The sequence below is a fragment of the Pseudopodoces humilis genome, chromosome 3, assembly GCF_049639895.1.
Source record: "Pseudopodoces humilis isolate 2021_Gansu_Grassland_sample_001 chromosome 3, ASM4963989v1, whole genome shotgun sequence".
Classification (NCBI taxonomy): Eukaryota; Metazoa; Chordata; class Aves; order Passeriformes; family Paridae; genus Pseudopodoces; species Pseudopodoces humilis.
In genome coordinates this window covers 27,849,122-27,854,567 of record NC_142202.1, presented here as the reverse complement: position 1 = coordinate 27,854,567, position 5,446 = coordinate 27,849,122, and the positions used below count along the sequence as shown (strand labels likewise).

Sequence of the window (5,446 nt, the reverse complement as noted above, 5' to 3'; positions counted from 1 at the left end):
CTATGCAAACAAGTTGGATTGCTAGTCTAGATTTATAAATGCAGTGAGGTATAACACAGTGAAGTCTAGCTTGTTTGACTTAGAGAGGAGATATGTAAATTGCCTGTCATCTTCAATAATTTAGTCTGATATGACAGTATAATGAAAGCTGAATAAACTGCCAAAAGCTGTGGTCTTGCCTTCTGCACTTTCTTTCTTGAATTGAGATTTTGCTGGAAATTATTTTGTGGACTTCCCTGTCTGATGGGAGAAGGAAATAACATGGTTATTATTAATACTCCATTAACAAGCACGTAGTGTTAGTTTAAAAGGAAAAAAGCAATTTCCCTGAGAGGAGCAAACAAGTTTAAAAGCTCCTGCCCCACTTTGCAGTAGAATAAACGTGACAAGGCACAAAAGACTGAAACATTAGCAGGATGATCATCATCAGGCTATTAATCATTTTCCATTTTATTGCTGAGGGTTTTATACAATGCAACACAATTCATTATATCTTTCCTGATACATCTAAAGCTGAATCCTGAAATGCTTTTTGCTGTTTAATAATACAACATAGTAGACACTATAAATTACAGGAAATGGTGGTGTGAAGGATGTTGGATGGTGAATAATTTATGAAGATTAGAACAGAGCAGAGGGAGGAACCAGTGGTGGAGCAAAAAATCGAAGTGGAAAAGAAGTTTTCACAGGAGATCTGAAGAATTAATGGAAGAGGAAGACCTAGGAAGTTTCTGTGCCAGAAATATTCTCATACCGGAAGACATGCTGAAACTGTTAATTTGTGATTGAGGTAGAAGGGGTCTAATAAGTAGTGCAGATGAGTCCTGGAAGTTCTGAAAAAAGATCTTTGGAAAAAAAACCTTAGCAGGAGTGGGGGATTCACGTCTCCAGGTGTCTTCAGGGAGGGCCAGAGATGAAAACGCAATTCTTTTCCAGTCCTTGAAAGGGCTGCATTTTCATCTGGTTCTGGAGTAGTTTCCAAGCAGCCCAGTCTTATCACCCTCCCCCCGCCCCCCCCGCAGTCCTGTATGGGAGTTTCACAGCCATATTATATATCCTGAGGAACAGGGTTATACCATGGATAAGATAATCCTACCCTGAGTTCCAGAGCTGGTGCCGCAATAAAGAACTGGTGCACTTCTGGTGAGTAATACTCCATTAGAGGCAGGTAAAATGCTGGTCTCTGGAATGTGGAGCAAGGGACTGCCATGATATGTTTACTACCACCACCAGAGGAGCAATTTGGGATGACACTGTAAAGTGTAACCAGTAATAAATTATTAATTAATGGCTTTTAAATGGTCTGAGTTCAAGTACATGGTGGTGAGGCTGTGAATGGAGAAATTATTAAAAACTTCATGTGTTCTTGGTCATAGAACTGATAAATACTGTGAAGTGCTCTTCAATTACTGAGTGGCTGGCAGTTCACTTGCACACCACATTACTATTTCTAGTTGCCAATAAATGATGGCTATGCCTCTGTTTGTCAGGCTCCCTGTAAGAACTCAGCAGCCATTTAGCACTTGTGGGCACACTGGGAAGGTATGTATTCCTGAGTGTTTGGAGGCTAATTTAAATGCCTGTGACATAGCCTCTGATGAGTTCGGCGGGAGAAATGCAGCACTCAATATGAATGATCAGCAAGTCTCATTTATTGGTAACTCTAAAACCACTTATATAGCATCAATAATTAGACTCATAGATAGTGCAAAAGCAAGCTCATTATTGGATATTTCATTTAAGGTCAACTCCACCTAATTCCACATTCCTGTGATTGCTCATCTATGCTGAATTCACATTCTTCTGATCACAGCATGCTGTTCTCAGTTAACAGTTATCACTAAGGTCTTCCTAACTTTGCAACATCTCACACTGACTGTACTCTATTGTTTAATTCTTTCCCAGCTAACTGCTGCATGTGACCTTTGCTAGCTAGCCATTCCTCTATAATTCCCCTGTTTTCTTTTTGTACTAACAAAACTGTAGAAGTAGCCTTCTTTACCATGTTTTGCAAGCATTGCAGTATGCAAGGAATAAACAGTAACACAATCACAATGATCAATATAACAACAACTGCCATTTGTGCCAAATTTTTTAACCATCCTGTGAGACCTAGGGATTGAAACCATTAGTCTAAGGGATTTGTTTCCATGGTTAATTTTTTCATATTGTTCTGTAGTTGTTGAAGACGAGCATAAATATACACTGAATGGTCAGAAAGATTCATGCAACACATCCCATCAAAATCCTCACAGCCATGGCCCTGTGCTAATAGCAAAAAATCAATAGCAGCTCTATTCTGCAATACAGCATGCCTAACACTGTTCATATCCAAAAGCAAATCAGACAAAACCTTTGATGTAATATTAAACTGCTTTCCTGTCCAACATGCCAGTCTTTGTAACTGTGTTAAGGCTTGAGCACTAGATACTCCAGGTGTAAAAATAGATGACACAATCACTGTAGGACGTTCCCAAAGTTCAACCTGATCTTTGCATTCTGGTTCCAATTGGAACACACTTCTCTTTGTTCATAACCTGGTTCTATTAGCTCCTAATAGTTGCTGTATAGTGGGTGCAAACAATGTCAATTTTCCAAAATAACAAGGCCCTCCATAAATGTTTGCTGGCAGTCCTTGCCATGCATGATCTCCACAAATTAGAAAAATACCAGGTGGTAATTGTAAAGGTGTACTGCTGGAATTTACTTTGTGAGACCAATTGCCACAGTATGCATCATTATTTTGCAAATATAGCAAATTTTGTGGAGAAACATTTGTACCATTTGGCCCATGAGACTTTTTTGCATGATTGCTCCTAGCCCAATTGACAAAAGTTAAACAGTAATTGCTAGGGGCTGAACCTAATAGTCTTAACTCTTGTGGTTCTGACCCAGTAACATCTAAACCTATAGCAATGTACCAATTCTGAGCACCAATGGGATTTGCTGGAATTAAACCTGTGTCACAGATATTGATCATAAATTTACCTGATGGAATTTCACATAATGTTTTGTTTGCTTCCTTGGGTGTTTTCCAATTCTTTGTCCAGTTTTTAAACATTGTGGCATTGAGTGAATCATCTAAAGGTGCGCCCACTAAACAAGTTCAAAAAGGATCTGAAGGGGCAGCCATTGAAAGGCAAAAATTTTCCTGTCCAGTTTGATTAGCCCACGTTACCCACATATTTTGTCTCTCATCCATGTCAATCAAAAACCCTTCATTTCCCCTTATCATGATAAACCACAACAACCTGATCAGAGATAGTCCTTTAAGGATTTTAAAAGGATTGCGGCAGTTCAGCCAGCATCTTGGCTGGATCCCATGTGAGATCTTGCTTCCCTTTTCTTTTACCCCTCTGCCTCGCCCGTCGATTCGGTTGCTTCAAACCACAGGGTGTTCCATCTTCTCGGCAGCAGGGATAACTTTCAGGGAAAGACCCTTTTTCTCGAGACTGCAATTTTAAGCACTGCTCCCAATTTTTATTTTTTACCCCTGGGATATCACACCTGACTTGTGTAAGTGTCTTATGACAACGTATTGTGGTTATTTCAATAATATACGGTAAAGGGGTATTAGGATGATAACAACAATTTTCTGGATTTATCCCAAAAGCATAAATCTCCCACCATCTATCAGATCCTTTTTCAAATTGTCCTGTTTGCACACCTTCCTGTAATGCAATCTCAGTCAAATTTCTTTCGAAGTTGTAACACTCTGTACAAGTCCCTCTTGGGGATCGACCCCACTTAGAATGTATCCACCACTTTTCTTTACACCCTTTACAAATGTAACATACAAAAGGATAACATTCACAATTTGGTACTGTACACAAGATTTTCATGTGAGAGTTCATCAGATCCCGTCTCTATGTTGATGGTAGAGAGCGAGAAGTATCTGCTAAATTTTCTGGATCAGCTGAAGGTAAATCACTGGGATCAGCAGGTTTAGTCCATCAGCTCGGCACCCAGACAGGCCCTGTGGGGGTAGACACACAAAGATAACCACGTCCCCAATATAGTACCTTGCTAGGACTTCCTCACAGACTTGTTTTTGGATCTTTATAAACCAATCAGTTTGCCCTAGCATTTCCTTCTCCTAAACCCACATCCCATTTGTGGCTACGAATATGGATAATAGCAAAGGCAGCAGTCCCCAACTTTATTGCTCTTTGAAGCTGCAAAAACAGTTCATATAAACGAAGGTTTTTTACTTCCTTTATGTCTGCATTTTCAATACGTTCACTCACTCCTGCAACATATAAAGAATCAGTTACCGCATTAACAGGACCCTTAAACTGCACCAAAACCCAAACAACAGCAACTAATTCCAGAGTTTGTAATGTATCCTCCTTTTGAGCTGGAATAATATGATGATTCCATTGTCCTTCTGAATCTTGCCATGTAGCAGCAGCTGTACGAGATTTCTTTCCAGCATCAGTGAACACAGTTGATGCCCCTGGTAATGGCATAAATGATCGTTTGGGCTTTTCAATCCAATTCTGCTGGCCTATCCATCGTAGTGGTATTCGAGGCACTTCCTCAGTACTGACCACACTACTATTGTCGAGCAATGCTTCTTGCAATGTGGAGCTGTGAATTAAATACCAATCTAAAGTGTCCTTTTTTATTGGTATCTGAATTACAGCTGGATCTGCACCCATAATTTGCCACAATCGCTTCCGCCCTTGTTTTATCAAATTTGCTAAAATTTCAGTTTTTTGAATTAAGGTATGTCTCTGTTGTAGTGGTGGCAACAACCACTCTAATACCCATATCTCCCCTGTTTTCTTTTGTTGCTGTGTCAGGGCACCGATGAGATGTTGAAGTCCAAACCATACAGTAAGGTTAATGTCCAAGTCTGGATCTCGCCTACAAACAACACCTGTCTGGATACAGTCCATTATTTTATTAAGAGCTTCTTGTTGTTCACTGGTGACCTGTATAGGTGCTGTAGGATCAGTACCTTTTAACAAAGGTCGTAAAGATTGTAAAAGTTCATTAGGAATACCCACAACAGGTTTAAGCCATTGTAAATCTCCCAGCAGTCGCTGAGCATCATGAACAGTATGAAGTGACATGTTTGATGACAGTTTCTGAGGGGCAACATACTGCTCAGTTAAAGTCCACCCGAGATATTTCCATGGGGATGACAGCTGTATTTTCTCAGGTGCAACAACCAGTCCATTCTGAAGTAACTTGTTTATCTCCAAAAGGTTGTGACTGAGCAAACAGAATATCGTCCATATAATGATAAATAATAGTTGTAGGCCACTGAACCCGCAGTGGTTGCAAAGCATTATTAACATAAAGCTGGCACAAGGTAGGAGAATTACACATACCCTGTGGTAAAACTGTCCATTCAAATCTCTTGTCGCATTCTGCTTGATTTAATGAAGGCAAGGTAAAAACAAACCTGCAAGTATCCCGTTCATGCAGTGAGATAGTG

At 39.9% G+C, this 5,446-nt stretch overlaps 1 pseudogene; it reads right to left on the bottom strand.

The window, feature by feature from the left end:
• Positions 1–1,867: 1,867 nt before the first annotated feature.
• Positions 1,868–5,078, bottom strand: LOC148184615 (syncytin-A-like; annotated as a pseudogene).
• Between the last annotated feature and the right edge of the window lie 368 nt (positions 5,079–5,446).